At 48.9% G+C, this 18,306-nt stretch overlaps 20 non-coding genes across 20 annotated transcripts; 11 read left to right on the top strand and 9 right to left on the bottom strand.

Moving 5' to 3' along the window:
- Positions 1-24: 24 nt before the first annotated feature.
- Positions 25-96, bottom strand: Trnap-ugg (transfer RNA proline (anticodon UGG)). The gene has a single exon. It is a non-coding gene; the product is annotated as a tRNA-Pro (tRNA).
- A 557-nt stretch (positions 97-653) lies between these two features.
- On the top strand, positions 654-725 carry Trnae-uuc (transfer RNA glutamic acid (anticodon UUC)). Its single transcript has one exon. It is a non-coding gene; the product is annotated as a tRNA-Glu (tRNA).
- Positions 726-1,231: 506 nt separating this feature from the next.
- On the bottom strand, positions 1,232-1,303 carry Trnap-ugg (transfer RNA proline (anticodon UGG)). The gene has a single exon. It is a non-coding gene; the product is annotated as a tRNA-Pro (tRNA).
- A 1,135-nt stretch (positions 1,304-2,438) lies between these two features.
- On the bottom strand, positions 2,439-2,510 carry Trnap-ugg (transfer RNA proline (anticodon UGG)). The gene has a single exon. It is a non-coding gene; the product is annotated as a tRNA-Pro (tRNA).
- A 557-nt stretch (positions 2,511-3,067) lies between these two features.
- Trnaq-uug (transfer RNA glutamine (anticodon UUG)) lies at positions 3,068-3,139 on the top strand. The gene has a single exon. It is a non-coding gene; the product is annotated as a tRNA-Gln (tRNA).
- A 1,135-nt stretch (positions 3,140-4,274) lies between these two features.
- On the top strand, positions 4,275-4,346 carry Trnaq-uug (transfer RNA glutamine (anticodon UUG)). The gene has a single exon. It is a non-coding gene; the product is annotated as a tRNA-Gln (tRNA).
- Positions 4,347-5,950: 1,604 nt separating this feature from the next.
- Trnap-ugg (transfer RNA proline (anticodon UGG)) lies at positions 5,951-6,022 on the bottom strand. The gene has a single exon. It is a non-coding gene; the product is annotated as a tRNA-Pro (tRNA).
- Positions 6,023-6,579: 557 nt separating this feature from the next.
- Positions 6,580-6,651, top strand: Trnaq-uug (transfer RNA glutamine (anticodon UUG)). Its single transcript has one exon. It is a non-coding gene; the product is annotated as a tRNA-Gln (tRNA).
- Positions 6,652-7,735: 1,084 nt separating this feature from the next.
- On the top strand, positions 7,736-7,807 carry Trnaq-uug (transfer RNA glutamine (anticodon UUG)). Its single transcript has one exon. It is a non-coding gene; the product is annotated as a tRNA-Gln (tRNA).
- A 506-nt stretch (positions 7,808-8,313) lies between these two features.
- Positions 8,314-8,385, bottom strand: Trnap-ugg (transfer RNA proline (anticodon UGG)). Its single transcript has one exon. It is a non-coding gene; the product is annotated as a tRNA-Pro (tRNA).
- A 557-nt stretch (positions 8,386-8,942) lies between these two features.
- On the top strand, positions 8,943-9,014 carry Trnaq-uug (transfer RNA glutamine (anticodon UUG)). Its single transcript has one exon. It is a non-coding gene; the product is annotated as a tRNA-Gln (tRNA).
- Positions 9,015-10,149: 1,135 nt separating this feature from the next.
- On the top strand, positions 10,150-10,221 carry Trnaq-uug (transfer RNA glutamine (anticodon UUG)). Its single transcript has one exon. It is a non-coding gene; the product is annotated as a tRNA-Gln (tRNA).
- A 1,604-nt stretch (positions 10,222-11,825) lies between these two features.
- Positions 11,826-11,897, bottom strand: Trnap-ugg (transfer RNA proline (anticodon UGG)). The gene has a single exon. It is a non-coding gene; the product is annotated as a tRNA-Pro (tRNA).
- Positions 11,898-12,454: 557 nt separating this feature from the next.
- Trnaq-uug (transfer RNA glutamine (anticodon UUG)) lies at positions 12,455-12,526 on the top strand. The gene has a single exon. It is a non-coding gene; the product is annotated as a tRNA-Gln (tRNA).
- Positions 12,527-12,981: 455 nt separating this feature from the next.
- On the bottom strand, positions 12,982-13,053 carry Trnap-ugg (transfer RNA proline (anticodon UGG)). The gene has a single exon. It is a non-coding gene; the product is annotated as a tRNA-Pro (tRNA).
- Positions 13,054-13,610: 557 nt separating this feature from the next.
- Trnaq-uug (transfer RNA glutamine (anticodon UUG)) lies at positions 13,611-13,682 on the top strand. The gene has a single exon. It is a non-coding gene; the product is annotated as a tRNA-Gln (tRNA).
- A 1,083-nt stretch (positions 13,683-14,765) lies between these two features.
- Positions 14,766-14,837, top strand: Trnaq-uug (transfer RNA glutamine (anticodon UUG)). Its single transcript has one exon. It is a non-coding gene; the product is annotated as a tRNA-Gln (tRNA).
- A 1,922-nt stretch (positions 14,838-16,759) lies between these two features.
- On the bottom strand, positions 16,760-16,831 carry Trnap-ugg (transfer RNA proline (anticodon UGG)). Its single transcript has one exon. It is a non-coding gene; the product is annotated as a tRNA-Pro (tRNA).
- Positions 16,832-17,388: 557 nt separating this feature from the next.
- Positions 17,389-17,460, top strand: Trnaq-uug (transfer RNA glutamine (anticodon UUG)). Its single transcript has one exon. It is a non-coding gene; the product is annotated as a tRNA-Gln (tRNA).
- Positions 17,461-17,921: 461 nt separating this feature from the next.
- Positions 17,922-17,993, bottom strand: Trnap-ugg (transfer RNA proline (anticodon UGG)). Its single transcript has one exon. It is a non-coding gene; the product is annotated as a tRNA-Pro (tRNA).
- Between the last annotated feature and the right edge of the window lie 313 nt (positions 17,994-18,306).

Below are 18,306 nucleotides of genomic sequence, written 5' to 3' on the forward strand. Positions count from 1 at the left end.
TGGTTGTCGCGAAAGTGAAAAGTAGGGCCTGTCCCGGAATTGAACCCGGGACCTCCTGCACCCAAAGCAGGAATCATACCCCTAGACCAACAGGCCGCACAAGGAAGCACGTCTGCACCCCGCCACCTACTGGCATCTTGCCGCACTTGCTAGTTGCAGCATACCATCTGGACCATATTCTCAAAGAGCTTTCTTAATCCGACGCCCACAACATGAGCTGTGCTGAACACCAGTGTATGTGAATGCTCAAAGAGCTGCTAGAGTTGTGTGTCAGTATTTCGACCGTGTGAAGTGCAAATGTTATCGTGTCACGCACTATCCGCCCACTACGTAGCGTTCTGTGTCTGCACGCAGTTTTCGACAGTACTCTGTGTCCATAGCTGTTTCCATAGCTAGGCTGCTTCCAGCACAATGCATGCACCATACGAAAGTGGCCGTTGCGCTATTTTGATTACCTGAGCCTTCGACATCACTTGATGTTCGAATACTGGCAAGAATTCTTGCTTCATTCGAAGGTGCACCTTCCACTTTCAGCCTACCTGGTTGCTTCATTTGCCACGCAAACCCTTCCTGAGGACGCTACATGAAATAACATCGCATCCTATCGGCTTAATGACATGATGCAACTGAATTGATGACCGCTACAGGCATCTGGTTCCATGGTGTAATGGTTAGCACTCTGGACTTTCAATCCAGCGATCCGAGTTCGAGTCTCGGTGGAACCTGACGCTGTGTTTTGCGCTCGTTTCTAGAAATGTGTACGAGCCTGTAGTTGGAATTGTATATGCCGAATTTTAGCTAGGATCATGTAACGCAAATTGTTAATAGCAGTCCACACGTGAATGGGGAACGCTCCAAATGCTTATGCTTTTGATACTAGGATTAATAACGGAACGTAAGGGGTTCAACTGCGAGCAGACGCCCTCAGCTGTTTCTCCCAGCAGGAAAGACATCTCTCCGTTTTGGGTGCTGCATGCGCATGCATTTAACAAACGTGCATGCGATGTACTAGTTCCTGGGAAACGAATAGAATCGCTGTACGTGCCAGTCTTTACGTATAGATATAAGTGAGCGAAGACGGCTTAATCTTGCCACGTAGATTGCTTTCGACATGACGCACTTGCTAGTCTCTTGGCCCGGTGGCCCACATGCAGTTTGTCCTGTTGCATGGCTTACTTTCAGAGACTCGCAAGTTTATCGTAGTGTTTGGTTGTCGCGGAAGTGAAAAGTAGGGCCTGTCCGGGATTTGAACCCGTGACCTCCTGCACCCAAAGCAGGAATCATACCCCTAGACGAACAGGCCGCACAAGGAAGCACGTCTGCACCCCGCCACCTACTGGCATCTTGCCGCACTTGCTAGTTGCAGCTTACAATCTGGACCATATTCTCTAAGAGTTTTCTTAATCCGACACCCACAACATGAGCTGTGCCGAACACCAGTGTATGTGAATGCTCAAGGAGCTGCTAGAGTTGTGTGACAGTATTTCGACCGTTTGAAGTGCAAATGTTGTCGTGTCACGCACTAAGCGCCCACTACGTAGCGTTCTGTGTCAGCACGCAATTTTTGACAGTACTCTGGGTCCATAGCTGTTTCCATAGCTAGGCTGCTTCCAGCACAATGCATGCACCATACGAAAGTGGCCGTTACGCTTTTTTGATTACCTGAGCCTTCGACGTCACTTGATGTACGAATACTGGCAAGAATTCTTGCTACATTCGAAGGTGCACCTTCCACTTTCAGCCTACCTGTTTGCTTCATTTGCCACGCAAACACTTCCTCAGGACGCTACATGAAATAACATCGCACCTTATCGGCTTAATGAAATGATGCTACTGAATTGAAGACCGCTTCATGCATCCGGTTACATGGTGTAATGGTTATTACTCTCGACTTTGGATCCAGCGATCCGTGTTCGAGTCTAGGTGGAACCTGACGCCGTGTTTTGTGCTCGTTTCTAGAAATGTGTACGAGCCGGTAGTTTGAATTGTATCTGCAGAATTTTTGCTAGGAACATGTAACGCAAATTGTTAATAGCAGTCCACACGTGAATGGGGAACGCTCCAAATGCTTATGCTTTTGATACTAGGATTAATAACGGAACGTAAGGTGTTCAACTGCGAGAAGACGCCCTCAGCTGTTTCTCCCAGCAGGAAAGACATCTCTCCGTTTTGGGTGCTGCATGCGCATGCATTTAACAAACGTGCATGCAATGTACTAGTTCCTGGGAAACGAATAGAATCGCTGTACGTGCCAGTCTTTACGTATAGATATAAGTGAGCGAAGACGGCTTAATCTTGCCACGTAGATTGCTTTCCACATGACGCACTTGCCAGTCTCTTGGGCCGGTGGCCCACATACAGTTTGTCCTGTTGCATGGCTTACTTTCAGAGACTCGCAAGTTTATCGTAGTGTTTGGTTGTCGCGAACGTGAAAAGGAGGGCCTGTCCGGGATTTGAACCCGGGACCTCCTGCACCCAAAGCAGGTATCATACCCCTAGACCAACAGGCCGCACAAGGAAGCACGTCTGCCCGCCGCCACCTACTGGCATCTTGCCGCACTTGCTAGTTGCAGCATACAATCTGGACCATATTCTCAAAGAGCTTTCTTAATCCGACACCCACAACATGAGCTGTGCTGAACACCAGTGTATGTGAATGCTGTAAGAGCTGCTAGAGTTGTGTGTCAGTATTTCGACCGTGTGAAGTGCAAATGTTATCGTGTCAATTACTATCCGCCCACTAAGTAACGTTCTGTGTCAGCACGCAGTTTTCGACATTACTCTGTGTCCATAGCTGTTTCCATAGCTAGGCTGCTTCCAGCACAATGCATGAACCATACGAAAGTGGCCGTTGCGCGATTTTGATTACCTGAGCCTTCGACATCACTTGATGTACGAATACTGGCAAGAATTCTTGCTACATTCGAAGGTGCACCTTCCACTTTCAGCCTACCTGGTTGCTTCATTTGCCACGCAAACACTTCCTGAGGACGCTACATGAAATAACATCGCATCTTATCGGCTTAATGACATGATGCTACTGAATTGAAGACCGCTAAAAGCATCCGGTTCCATGGTGTAATGGTTAGCACTCTGGAATTTGAATCCAGCTATCCGAGTTCGAGTCTCGGTGGAATCTGACGCTGTGTTTTGCGCTCGTTTCTAGAAATGTGTACGAGTCTGTAGTTGGAATTGTATATGCAGAATTTTAGCTAGGATCATGTAACGCAAATTGTTAATAGCAGACCACACGTGAATGGGGAACGCTCCAAATGCTTATGCTTTTGATACTAGGATTAATGACGGAACGTAAGGGGTTCAACTGCGAGAAGACGCCCTCAGCTGTTTCTCCCAGCAGGAAAGACATCTCTCCGTTTTTGGTGCTGCATGCGCATGCATTTAACAAACGTGCATGCGATGTACTAGTTCCTGGGAAACGAATAGAATCGCTGTACGTGCCAGTCTTTACGTATAGATATAAGTGAGCGAAGACGGCTTAATCCTGCCACATAGATTGCTTTCCACATGAGGCAGTTGCCAGTCTCTTTGGCCGGTGGCCCACATGCAGTTTGTCCTGTTGCATGGCTTACTTTCAGAGACTCGCAAGTTTATCGTAGTGTTTGGTTGTCGCAAAAGTGAAAAGTAGGGCACGTCCGGGATTTGAACCTGGGACTCCCTGCACCCAAAGCAGGAATCATACCCCTAGACCAACTGGCCGCACAAGGAAACACGTCTGCACCCCGCCACCTACTGGCATTCTGCCGCACTTGCTAGTTGCAGCATACAATCAGGACCATATTCTCAAAGAGCTTTCTTAATCCGACACCCACAACATGAGCTGTGCTGAACACCAGTGTATGTGAATGCTCAAAGAGCTGCTAGAGTTGTGTGTCAGTATTTCGACCGTGTGAAGTGCAAATGTTATCGTGTCACGCACTATCCGCCCACTACGTAGCGTTCTGTGTCAGCACGCAGTTTTCGACAGTACTCTGTGTCCATAGCTGTTTCCATAGCTAGGCTGCTTCCAGCACAATGCATGCACCACACGAAAGTGGCCGTTGCGCGATTTTGATTACCTGAGCCTTCGACATCACTTGATGTACGAATACTGGCAAGAATTCTTGCTACATTCGAAGGTGCACCTTCCACTTTCAGCCTACCTGGTTGCTTCATTTGCCACGCAAACTCTTCCTGAGGACGCTACATGAAATAACATTGCATCTTATCGGCTTAATGACATGATGCTACTGAATTGAAGACCGCTAAAGGCATCCGGCTCCATGGTGTAATGGTTAGCACTCTGGACTTTGAATCCAGCGATCCGAGTTCGAGTCTCGGTGGAACCTGACGCTGTGTTTTGCGCTCGTTTCTAGAAATGTGTACGCAAATTGTTAATAGCAGTCCACACGTGAATGGGGAACGCTCCAAATGCTTATGCTTTTGATACTAGGATTAATAACGGAACGTAAGGGGTTCAACTGCGAGATGAGGCCCTCAGCTGTTTCTCCCATCAGGAAAGACATCTCTCCGTTTTGTGTGCTGCATGCGCATGCATTTAACAAACGTGCATGCGATGTACTAGTTCCTGGGAAACGAATAGAATCGCTGTACGTGCCAGTCTTTACGTATAGATATTAGTGAGCGAAGACGGCTTAAACCTGCCACGTAGATTGCTTTCCACATGACGCACTTGCCAGTCTCTTGGGCCGGTGGCCCACATGCAGTTTGTCCTGTTGCATGGCTTACTTTCAGAGACTCGCAAGTTTATCGTAGTTTTTGGTTGTCGCGAAAGTGAAAAGCAGGGCCTGTCCGGGATTTGAACCCGGGACTTCCTGCACCCAAATCAAGAATCATACCCCTAGACCAACAGGCCGCACAAGAAATTGAGTCTGCACCCCGCCACCTACTGGCATCTTGCCGCACTTGCTAGTTGCAGCATACAATCAGGACCATATTCTCAAAGAGCTTTCTTAATCCGACACCCACAACATGAGCTGTGCTGAACACCAGTGTATGTGAATGCTCAAAGAGCTGCTAGAGTTGTGTGTCAGTATTTCGACCGTGTGAAGTGCAAATGTTATCGTGTCACGCACTATCCGCCCACTACGTAGCGTTCTGTGTCAGCACGCAGTTTTCGACAGTACTCTGTGTCCATAGCTGTTTCCATTGCTAGGCTGCTTCCAGCACAATGCATGCACCACACGAAAGTGGCCGTTGCGCGATTTTGATTACCTGAGCCTTCGACATCACTTGATGTACGAATACTGGCAAGAATTCTTGCTACATTCGAAGGTGCACCTTCCACTTTCAGCCTACCTGGTTGCTTCATTTGCCACGCAAACTCTTCCTGAGGACGCTACATGAAATAACATCGCATCTTATCGGCTTAATGACATGATGCTACTGAATTGAAGACCGCTAAAGGCATCCGGCTCCATGGTGTTATTGTTAGCACTCTGGACTTTGAATCCAGCGATCCGAGTTCGAGTCTCGGTGGAACCTGACGCTGTGTTTTGCGCTCGTTTCTAGAAATGTGTACGCAAATTGATAATAGCAGTCCACACGTGAATGGGGAACGCTCCAAATGCTTATGCTTTTGATACTAGGATTAATAACGGAACGTAAGGGGTTCAACTGCGAGAAGACGCCCTCAGCTGTTTCTCCCAGCAGGAAAGACATCTCTCCGTTTTGGGTGCTACATGCGCATGCATTTAACAAACGTGCATGCGATGTACTAGATCCTGGGAAACGAATAGAATCGCTGTACGTGCCAGTCTTTACGTATAGATATAAGTGAGCGAAGACGGCTTAATCCTGCCACGTAGCTTGCTTTCCACATGACGCACTTGCCATTATCTTGGGCCAATGTGCAGTTTGTCCTGTTGCATGGCTTACTTTCAGAGACTCGCAAGTTAATCGTAGTGTTTGGTTGTCACGAAAGTGAAAAGCAGGGCCTGTCCGGGATTTGAACCCGGGACTTCCTGCACCCAAAGCAGGAATCATACCCCTAGACCAACAGGCCGCACAAGGAAACAAGTCTGCACCCCGCCACCTACTGGCATCTTGCCGCACTTGCTAGTTGCAGCATACAATCAGGACCATATTCTCAAAGAGCTTTCTTAATCCGACACCCACAACATGAGCTGTGCTGAACACCAGTGTATGTGAATGCTCAAAGAGCTGCTAGAGTTGTGTGTCAGTATTTCGACCGTGTGAAGTGCAAATGTTATCGTGTCACGCACTATTCGCCCACTACGTAGCGTTCTGTGTCAGCACGCAGTTTTCGACAGTACTCTGTGTCCATAGCTGTTTCCATAGCTAGGCTGCTTCCAGCACAATGCATGCACCACACGAAAGTGGCCGTTGCGCGGTTTTGATTACCTGAGCCTTCGACATCACTTGATGTACGAATACTGGCAAGAATTCTTGCTACATTCGAAGGTACACCATCCACTTTCAGGCTACCTGGTTGCTTCATTTGCCACGCAAACACTTCCTGAGGACGCTACATGAAATAACATCGCATCTTATCGGCTTAATGACATGATGCTACTGAATTGAAGACCGCGAAAGGCATCCGGTTCCATGGTGTAATGGTTAGCACTCTGGACTTTGAATCCAGCGATCCGAGTTCGAGTCTCGGTGGAACCTGACGCTGTGTTTTGCGCTCGTTTCTAGAAATGTGTACGCAAATAGTTAATAGCAGTCCACACGTGAATGGGGAACGCTCCAAATGCTTATGCTTTTGATACTAGGATTAATAACGGAACGAAAGGGGTTCAACTGCGAGAAGACGCCCTCAGCTGTTTCTCCCAGCAGGAAAGACATCTCTCCGTTTTGGGTGCTGCATGCGCATGCATTTAACAAACGTGCATGCGATGTACTAGATCCTGGGAAACGAATAGAATCGCTGTACGTGCCAGTCTTTACGTATAGATATAAGTGAGCGAAGACGGCTTAATCCTGCCACGTAGCTTGCTTTCCACATGACGCACTTGCCAGTCTCTTGGGCCGGTGGCCCACATGCAGTTTGTCCTGTTGCATGGCTTACTTTCAGAGACTCGCAAGTTTATCGTAGTGTTTGGTTGTCGCGAAAGTGAAAAGCAGGGCCTGTCCGGGATTTGATCCCGGGACTTCCTGCACCCAAAGCAGGAATCATACTCCTAGACCAACAGGCCGCACAAGGAAACAAGTCTGCACCCCGCCACCTACTGGCATCTTGCCGCACTTGCTAGTTGCAGCATACAATCAGGACCATATTCTCAAAGAGCTTTCTTAATCCGACACCCACAACATGAGCTGTGCTGAACACCAGTGTATGTGAATGCTCAAAGAGCTGCTAGAGTTGTGTGTCAGTATTTCGACCGTGTGAAGTGCAAATGTTATCGTGTCACGCACTATCCGCCCACTACGTAGCGTTCTGTGTCAGCACGCAGTTTTCGACAGTACTCTGTGTCCATAGTTGTTTCCATAGCTAGGCTGCTTCCAGCACAATGCATGCACCATACGAAAGTGGGCGTTGCGCGATTTTGATTACCTGAGCCTTCGACATCACTTGATGTACGAATACTGGCAAGAATTCTTGCTACATTCGAAGGTGCACCTTCCACTTTCAGCCTACCTGGTTTCTTCATTTGCCACGCAAACACTTCCTGAGGACGCTACATGAAATAACATCGCATCTTATCGGCTTAATGACATGATGCTACTGAATTGAAGACCGCTAAAGGCATTTGGTTCCATGGTGCAATGGTTAGCACTCTGGACTTTGAATCCAGCGATCCGAGTTCGAGTCTCGGTGGAACCTGACGCTGTGTTTTGCGCTCGTTTCTAGAAATGTGTACGAGCCGGTAGTTGGAATTGTATATGCAGAATTTTAGCTAGGATCATGTAACGCAAATTGTTAATAGCAGTCCACACGTGAATGCGGAACGCTCCAAATGCTTATGCTTTTGATACTAGGATTAATAACGGAACGTAAGGGGTTCAACTGCGAAAAGACGCCCTCAGCTGTTTCTCCCAGCAGCAAAGACATCTCTCCGTTTTGGGTGCTGCTTGCGCATGCATTTAACAAACGTGCATGCGATGTACTAGTGCCTGGGAAACGAATAGAATCGCTGTACGTGCCAGTCTTTACGTATAGATATAAGTGAGCGAAGACGGCTTAATCCTGCCACGTAGCTTGCTTCCCACATGACGCACTTGCCAGTCTCTTGGGCCGGTGGCCCACATGCAGTTTGTCCTGTTGCATGGCTTACTTTCAGAGACTCGCAAGTTTATCGTGGTGTTTGGTTGTCGCGAAAGTGAAAAGTAGGGCCTGTCCGGGATTTGAACCCGGGACTTCCTGCAACCAAAGCAGGAATCATACCCCTAGACCAACAGGCCGCACAAGGAAGCACGTCTGCACCCCGTCACCTACTGGCATCTTGCCGCACGTGCTAGTTGCAGCATACAATCAGGACCATATTCTCAAAGAGCTCTCTTAATCCGACACCCAAAACATGAGCTGTGCTGAACACCAGTGTATGTGAATGCTCAAAGAGCTGCTAGAGTTGTGTGTCAGTATTTCGACCGTGTGAAGTGCAAATGTTATCGTGTCACGCACTATCCGCCCACTACGTAGCGTTCTGTGTCAGCACGCAGTTTTCGACAGTACTCTGTGTCCATAGCTGTTTCCATAGCTAGGCTGCTTCCAGCACAATGCATGCACCACACGAAAGTGGCCGTTGCGCGATTTTGATTACCTGAGCCTTCGACATCACTTGATGTACGAATACTGGCAAGAATTCTTGCTACATTCGAAGGTGCACCTTCCACTTTCAGCCTACCTGGTTGCTTCATTTGCCACGCAAACACTTCCTGAGGACGCTACATGAAATAACATCGCATCTTATCGGCTTAAAGACGTGATGCTACTTAATTGAAGACCGCTAAAAGCATCCGGTTCCATGGTGTAATGGTTAGCACTCTGGACTTTGGATCCAGCGATCCGAGTTCGCGTCTCGGTGGAACCTGACGCTGTGTTTTGCGCTCGTTTCTAGAAATGTGTACGAGCCGGTAGTTGTAATTGTATATGCAGAATTTTAGCTAGGATCATGTAACGCAAATTGTTAATAGCAGACCACACGTGAATGGGGAACGCTCCAAATGCTTATGCTTTTGATACTAGGATTAATGACGGAACGTAAGGGGTTCAACTGCGAGAAGACGCCCTCAGCTGTTTCTCCCAGCAGGAAAGACATCTCTCCGTTTTTGGTGCTGCATGCGCATGCATTTAACAAACGTGCATGCGATGTACTAGTTCCTGGGAAACGAATAGAATCGCTGTACGTGCCAGTCTTTACGTATAGATATAAGTGAGCGAAGACGGCTTAATCCTGCCACATAGATTGCTTTCCACATGAGGCACTTGCCAGTCTCTTTGGCCGGTGGCCCACATGCAGTTTGTCCTGTTGCATGGCTTACTTTCAGAGACTCGCAAGTTTATCGTAGTGTTTGGTTGTCGCGAAAGTGAAAAGTAGGGCACGTCCGGGATTTGAACCTGGGACTCCCTGCACCCAAAGCAGGAATCATACCCCTAGACCAACTGGCCGCACAAGGAAACACGTCTGCACCCCGCCACCTACTGGCATTCTGCCGCACTTGCTAGTTGCAGCATACAATCAGGACCATATTCTCAAAGAGCTTTCTTAATCCGACACCCACAACATGAGCTGTGCTGAACACCAGTGTATGTGAATGCTCAAAGAGCTGCTAGAGTTGTGTGTCAGTATTTCGACCGTGTGAAGTGCAAATGTTATCGTGTCACGCACTATCCGCCCACTACGTAGCGTTCTGTGTCAGCACGCAGTTTTCGACAGTACTCTGTGTCCATAGCTGTTTCCATAGCTAGGCTGCTTCCAGCACAATGCATGCACCACACGAAAGTGGCCGTTGCGCGATTTTGATTACCTGAGCCTTCGACATCACTTGATGTACGAATACTGGCAAGAATTCTTGCTACATTCGAAGGTGCACCTTCCACTTTCAGCCTACCTGGTTGCTTCATTTGCCACGCAAACTCTTCCTGAGGACGCTACATGAAATAACATCGCATCTTATCGGCTTAATGACATGATGCTACTGAATTGAAGACCGCTAAAGGCATCCGGCTCCATGGTGTAATGGTTAGCACTCTGGACTTTGAATCCAGCGATCCGAGTTCGAGTCTCGGTGGAACCTGACGCTGTGTTTTGCGCTCGTTTCTAGAAATGTGTACGCAAATTGTTAATAGCAGTCCACACGTGAATGGGGAACGCTCCAAATGCTTATGCTTTTGATACTAGGATTAATAACGGAACGTAAGGGGTTCAACTGCGAGATGAGGCCCTCAGCTGTTTCTCCCATCAGGAAAGACATCTCTCCGTTTTGTGTGCTGCATGCGCATGCATTTAACAAACGTGCATGCGATGTACTAGTTCCTGGGAAACGAATAGAATCGCTGTACGTGCCAGTCTTTACGTATAGATATTAGTGAGCGAAGACGGCTTAAACCTGCCACGTAGATTGCTTTCCACATGACGCACTTGCCAGTCTCTTGGGCCGGTGGCCCACATGCAGTTTGTCCTGTTGCATGGCTTACTTTCAGAGACTCGCAAGTTTATCGTAGTTTTTGGTTGTCGCGAAAGTGAAAAGCAGGGCCTGTCCGGGATTTGAACCCGGGACTTCCTGCACCCAAATCAAGAATCATACCCCTAGACCAACAGGCCGCACAAGAAATTGAGTCTGCACCCCGCCACCTACTGGCATCTTGCCGCACTTGCTAGTTGCAGCATACAATCAGGACCATATTCTCAAAGAGCTTCCTTAATCCGACACCCACAACATGAGCTGTGCTGAACACCAGTGTATGTGAATGCTCAAAGAGCTGCTAGAGTTGTGTGTCAGTATTTCGACCGTGTGAAGTGCAAATGTTATCGTGTCACGCACTATCCGCCCACTACGTAGCGTTCTGTGTCAGCACGCAGTTTTCGACAGTACTCTGTGTCCATAGCTGTTTCCATTGCTAGGCTGCTTCCAGCACAATGCATGCACCACACGAAAGTGGCCGTTGCGCGATTTTGATTACCTGAGCCTTCGACATCACTTGATGTACGAATACTGGCAAGAATTCTTGCTACATTCGAAGGTGCACCTTCCACTTTCAGCCTACCTGGTTGCTTCATTTGCCACGCAAACTCTTCCTGAGGACGCTACATGAAATAACATCGCATCTTATCGGCTTAATGACATGATGCTACTGAATTGAAGACCGCTAAAGGCATCCGGCTCCATGGTGTTATTGTTAGCACTCTGGACTTTGAATCCAGCGATCCGAGTTCGAGTCTCGGTGGAACCTGACGCTGTGTTTTGCGCTCGTTTCTAGAAATGTGTACGCAAATTGATAATAGCAGTCCACACGTGAATGGGGAACGCTCCAAATGCTTATGCTTTTGATACTAGGATTAATAACGGAACGTAAGGGGTTCAACTGCGAGAAGACGCCCTCAGCTGTTTCTCCCAGCAGGAAAGACATCTCTCCGTTTTGGGTGCTACATGCGCATGCATTTAACAAACGTGCATGCGATGTACTAGATCCTGGGAAACGAATAGAATCGCTGTACGTGCCAGTCTTTACGTATAGATATAAGTGAGCGAAGACGGCTTAATCCTGCCACGTAGCTTGCTTTCCACATGACGCACTTGCCATTATCTTGGGCCAATGTGCAGTTTGTCCTGTTGCATGGCTTACTTTCAGAGACTCGCAAGTTAATCGTAGTGTTTGGTTGTCACGAAAGTGAAAAGCAGGGCCTGTCCGGGATTTGAACCCGGGACTTCCTGCACCCAAAGCAGGAATCATACCCCTAGACCAACAGGCCGCACAAGGAAACAAGTCTGCACCCCGCCACCTACTGGCATCTTGCCGCACTTGCTAGTTGCAGCATACAATCAGGACCATATTCTCAAAGAGCTTTCTTACTCCGACACCCACAACATGAGCTGTGCTGAACACCAGTGTATGTGAATGCTCAAAGAGCTGCTAGAGTTGTGTGTCAGTATTTCGACCGTGTGAAGTGCAAATGTTATCGTGTCACGCACTATTCGCCCACTACGTAGCGTTCTGTGTCAGCACGCAGTTTTCGACAGTACTCTGTGTCCATAGCTGTTTCCATAGCTAGGCTGCTTCCAGCACAATGCATGCACCACACGAAAGTGGCCGTTGCGCGATTTTGATTACCTGAGCCTTCGACATCACTTGATGTACGAATACTGGCAAGAATTCTTGCTACATTCGAAGGTACACCATCCACTTTCAGGCTACCTGGTTGCTTCATTTGCCACGCAAACACTTCCTGAGGACGCTACATGAAATAACATCGCATCTTATCGGCTTAATGACATGATGCTACTGAATTGAAGACCGCGAAAGGCATCCGGTTCCATGGTGTAATGGTTAGCACTCTGGACTTTGAATCCAGCGATCCGAGTTCGAGTCTCGGTGGAACCTGACGCTGTGTTTTGCGCTCGTTTCTAGAAATGTGTACGCAAATAGTTAATAGCAGTCCACACGTGAATGGGGAACGCTCCAAATGCTTATGCTTTTGATACTAGGATTAATAACGGAACGAAAGGGGTTCAACTGCGAGAAGACGCCCTCAGCTGTTTCTCCCAGCAGGAAAGACATCTCTCCGTTTTGGGTGCTGCATGCGCATGCATTTAACAAACGTGCATGCGATGTACTAGATCCTGGGAAACGAATAGAATCGCTGTACGTGCCAGTCTTTACGTATAGATATAAGTGAGCGAAGACGGCTTAATCCTGCCACGTAGCTTGCTTTCCACATGACGCACTTGCCAGTCTCTTGGGCCGGTGGCCCACATGCAGTTTGTCCTGTTGCATGGCTTACTTTCAGAGACTCGCAAGTTTATCGTAGTGTTTGGTTGTCGCGAAAGTGAAAAGCAGGGCCTGTCCGGGATTTGAACCCGGGACTTCCTGCACCCAAAGCAGGAATCATACTCCTAGACCAACAGGCCGCACAAGGAAACAAGTCTGCACCCCGCCACCTACTGGCATCTTGCCGCACTTGCTAGTTGCAGCATACAATCAGGACCATATTCTCAAAGAGCTTTCTTAATCCGACACCCACAACATGAGCTGTGCTGAACACCAGTGTATGTGAATTCTCAAAGAGCTGCTAGAGTTGTGTGTCAGTATTTCGACCGTGTGAAGTGCAAATGTTATCGTGTCACGCACTATCCGCCCACTACGTAGCGTTCTGTGTCAGCACGCAGTTTTCGACAGTACTCTGTGTCCATAGTTGTTTCCATAGCTAGGCTGCTTCCAGCACAATGCATGCACCATACGAAAGTGGGCGTTGCGCGATTTTGATTACCTGAGCCTTCGACATCACTTGATGTACGAATACTGGCAAGAATTCTTGCTACATTCGAAGGTGCACCTTCCACATTCAGCCTACCTGGTTTCTTCATTTGCCACGCAAACACTTCCTGAGGACGCTACATGAAATAACATCGCATCTTATCGGCTTAATGACATGATGCTACTGAATTGAAGACCGCTAAAGGCATTTGGTTCCATGGTGCAATGGTTAGCACTCTGGACTTTGAATCCAGCGATCCGAGTTCGAGTCTCGGTGGAACCTGACGCTTTGTTTTGCGCTCGTTTCTAGAAATGTGTACGCAAATTGTTAATAGCAGTCCACACGTGAATAGGGAACGCTCCAAATGCTTATGCTTTTGATACTAGGATTAATAACGGAACGTAAGGGGTTCAACTGCGAGAAGACGCCCTCAGCTGTTTCTCCCAGCAGGAAAGACATCTCTCCGTTCTGGTGCTGCATGCGCATGCATTTAACAAACGTGCATGCGATGTACTAGATCCTGGGAAACGAATAGAATCGCTGTACGTGCCAGTCTTTACGTATAGATATAAGTGAGCGAAGACGGCTTAATCCTGCCACGTAGCTTGCTTTCCACATGACGCACTTGCCAGTCTCTTGGGCCGGTGGCCCACATGCAGTTTGTCCTGTTGCATGGCTTACTTTCAGAGACTCGCAAGTTTATCGTAGTGCTTGGTTGTCGCGAAAGTGATAAGCAGCGCCTGTCCGGGATTTGAACCCGGGACTTCCTGCACCCAAAGCAGGAATCATACCCCTAGACCAACGGGCCGCACAAGGAAACAAGTCTGCACCCCGCCACCTACTGGCATCTTGCCGCACTTGCTAGTTGCAGCATACAATCAGGACCATATTCTCAAAGAGCTTTCTTAATCCGACACCCACAACATGAGCTGTGCTGAACACCAGTGTATGTGAATGCTCAAAGAGCTGCTAGAGTTGTGTGTCAGTATTTCGACCGTGTGAAGTGCAAATGTTATCGTGTCACGCACTATCCGCCCACTACGTAGCGTTCTGTGTCAGCACGCAGTTTTCGACAGTATTCTGTGTCCATAGTTGTTTCCATAGCTAGGCTGCTTCCAGCACAATGCATGCACCACACGAAAGTGGCCGTTGCGCGATTTTGGTTACCTGAGCCTTCGACATCACTTGATGTACGAATACTGGCAAGAATTCTTGCTACATTCGAAGGTGCACCTTCCACTTTCAGCCTACCTGGTTGCTTCATTTGCCACGCAAACACTTCCTGAGGACGCTACATGAAATAACATCGCATCTTATCGGCATAATGACATGATGCTACTGAATTGAAGACCGCTACAGGCGTCCGGTTCCATGGTGTAATGGTTAGCACTCTGGACTTTGAATCCAGCGATTCGATTTCGAGTCTCGGTGGAACCTGACGCTGTGTTTTGCGCTCGTTTCTAGAAATGTGTACGAGCCGGTAGTTGGAATTGTATATGCAGAATTTTAGCTAGGATCATGTAACGCAAATTGTTAATAGCAGTCCACACGTGAATGGGGAACGCTCCAAATGCTTATGCTTTTGATACTAGGATTAATAACGGAACGTAAGGGGTTCAACTGCGAGAAGACGCCCTCAGCTGTTTCTCCCAGCAGGAAAGACATCACTCCGTTTTGGGTGCTGCATGCGCATGCATTTAACAAACGTGCATGCGTTGTACTAGTTCCTGGGAAACGAATACACTCCTGGAAATGGAAAAAAGAACACATTGACACCGGTGTGTCAGACCCACCATACTTGCTCCGGAGACTGCGAGAGGGCTGTACAAGCAATGATCACACGCACGGCACAGCGGACACACTTGAACCGCGGTGTTGGCCGTCGAATGGCGCTAGCTGCGCAGCATTTGTGCACCGCCGCCGTCAGTATCAGCCAGTTTGCCGGGGCATACGGAGCTCCATCGCAGTCTTTAACACTGGTAGCATGCCGCGACAGCGTGGACGTGAACCGTATGTGCAGTTGACGGACTTTGAGCGAGGGCGTATACTGGGCATGCGGGAGGCCGGGTGGACGTACCGCCGAATTGCTCAACACTTGGGGCGTGAGGTCTCCACAGTACATCGATGTTGTCGCCAGTGGTCGGCGGAAGGTGCACGTGCCCGTCGACCTGGGACCGGACCGCAGCGACGCACGGATGCACGCCAAGACCGTAGGATCCTACGCAGTGCCGTAGGGGACCGCACCGCCACTTCCCAGCAAATTAGGGACACTGTTGCTCCTGGGGTATCGGCGAGGACCATTCGCAACCGTCCCCATGAAGCTGGGCTACGGTCCCGCACACCGTTAGGCCGTCTTCCGCTCACGCCCCAACATCGTGCAGCCCGCCTCCAGTGGTGTCGCGACAGGCGTGATTGGAGGGACGAATGGAGACGTGTCGTCTTCAGCGATGAGAGTCGCTTCTGCCTTGGTGCCAATGATGGTCGTATGCGTGTTTGGCGATGTGCAGGTGAGCGCCACAAGCAGGACTGCATACGACCGAGGCACACAGGGCCAACACCCGGCAACATGGTGTGGGGAGCGATCTCCTACACTGGCCGTACACCACTGGTGATCGTCGAGGGGACACTGAATAGTGCACGGTACATCCAAACCGTCGTCGAACCCATCGTTCTACCATTCCTAGACCGGCAAGGGAACTTGCTGTTCCAACAGGACAATGCACGTCCGCATGTATCCCGTGCCACCCAACGTGCTCTAGAAGGTGTAAGTCAACTACCCTGGCCAGCAAGATCTCCGGATCTGTCCCCCATTGAGCATGTTTGGGACTGGATGAAGCGTCGTCTCACGCGGTCTGCACGTCCAGCACGAACGCTGGTCCAACTGAGGCGCAAGGTGGAAATGGCATGGCAAGGCGTTCCACAGGACTACATCCAGCATCTCTACGAATGTCTCCATGGGAGAATAGCAGCCTGCATTGCTGCGAAAGGTGGATATACACTGTACTAGTGCCGACATTGTGCATGCTCTGTTGCCTGTGTCTATGTGCCTGTGGTTCTGTCAGTGTGATCATGTGATGTATCTGACCCCAGGAATGTGTCAATAAAGTTTCCCCTTCCTGGGACAATGATTTCACGGTGATCTTATTTCAATTTCCAGGAGTGTAGAATCGCTGTACGTGCCAGTCTTTACGTATAGATATAAGTGAGCGAAGGCGGCTTAATCCTGCCACGTAGATTGCTTTCCACATGACGCACTTGCCAGTCTCTTGGGCCGGTGGGCAGTTTGTCCTGTTGCATTGCTTACTTTCAGAGACTCGCAAGTTTATCGTAGTGTTTGGTTGTCGCGAAAGTGAAAAGTAGGGCCTGTCCTGGATTTGAACCCTGGACCTCCTGCACCCAAAGCAGGAATCATACCCCTAGACCAACAGGCCGCACAAGGAAGCACGGCTGCACCCCGCCATCTACTGACATCTTGCCGCACTTGCTAGTTGCAGCATACAATCAGGACCATATTCTCAAAGAGCTTTCTTAATCCGACACCTACAACATGAGCTGTGCTGAACACCAGTGTTTGTGAATGCTCAAAGAGCTGCTAGAGTTGTGTGTCAGTATTTCGACCGTGTGAAGTGCAAATGTTATCGTGTCACGCACTATCCGCCCACTACGTAGCGTTCTGTGTCAGCACGCAGTTTTCGACAGTACTCTGTGTTCATAGCTGTTTCCATAGGTAAGCTGCTTCCAGCACAGTGCATGCACCATACGAAAGTGGCCGTTGCGCGATTTTGATTACCTGAGCCTTCGACATCACTTGATGTACGAATACTGGCAAGAATTCTAGCTACATTCGAAGATGCACCTTCCACTTTCAGCCTACCTGGTTGCTTCATTTGCCACGCAAACACTTCCTGAGGACGCGACATGAAATAACATCGCATCTTATCGGCTTAATGACATGATGCTACTGAATTGAAGACCGCTACAGGTGTCCGGTTCCATGGTGTAATGGTTAGCACTCTGGACTTTGACTCCAGCGTTCCGAGTTCGAGTCTCGGTGGAACCTGACGGTGTGTTTTGCGCTCGGTTCTAGAAATATGTACGAGCCGTTTAATTGCTAATAGCAGTCCACACGTGAATGGGGAACGCTCCAAATGCTTATGCTTTTGATACTAGGATTAATAACGGAACGTAAGGGGTTCAACTGCGAGAAGACGCCCTCAGCTGTTTCTCCCAGCAGGAAAGACATCTCTCCGTTTTGGGTGCTGCATGCGCATGCATTTAACAAACGTGCATGCGATGTACTAGTTCCTGGGAAACGAATAGAATCGCTGTACGTGCCAGTCGTTACGTATAGATAGAAGTGAGCGAAGACGGCTTAATCCTGCCACTTAGATTGCTTTCCACATGACGCACTTGCCAGTCTCTTGGGCCGGTGGCCCACATGCAGTTTGTCCTGTTGCATGGCTCACTTTCAGAGACTCGCAAGTTTATCGTAGTGTTTGGTTGTCGCGAAAGTGAAAAGTAGGGTCTGTCCGGGATTTGAACACGGGACCTCCTGCTCCCAAGGCAGAAATCATACCCCTAGACCAACAGGCCGCGCAAGAAAGCACGTCTGCACCCCGCCACCTACCGACATCTTGCCGCACTTGCTAGTTGCAGCATACAATATGGACCATATTCTCAAAGAGCTTTCTTAATCCGACACCCACAACATGAGCTGTGCTGAACACCAGTGTATGTGAATGCTCAAAGAGCTGCTAGATTTGTGTGTCAGTATTACGACCGTGTGAAGTGCAAATGTTATCGTGTCACGCACTATCCGCCCACTACGTAGCGTTCTGTGTCAGCACGCAGTTTTCGACAGTACGCTGTGTCCATAGCTGTTTCCGTAGCTAGGCTGCTTCCAGCA

This window comes from Schistocerca cancellata, chromosome 2 (assembly GCF_023864275.1).
Source record: "Schistocerca cancellata isolate TAMUIC-IGC-003103 chromosome 2, iqSchCanc2.1, whole genome shotgun sequence".
Taxonomy (NCBI): domain Eukaryota; kingdom Metazoa; phylum Arthropoda; class Insecta; order Orthoptera; family Acrididae; genus Schistocerca; species Schistocerca cancellata.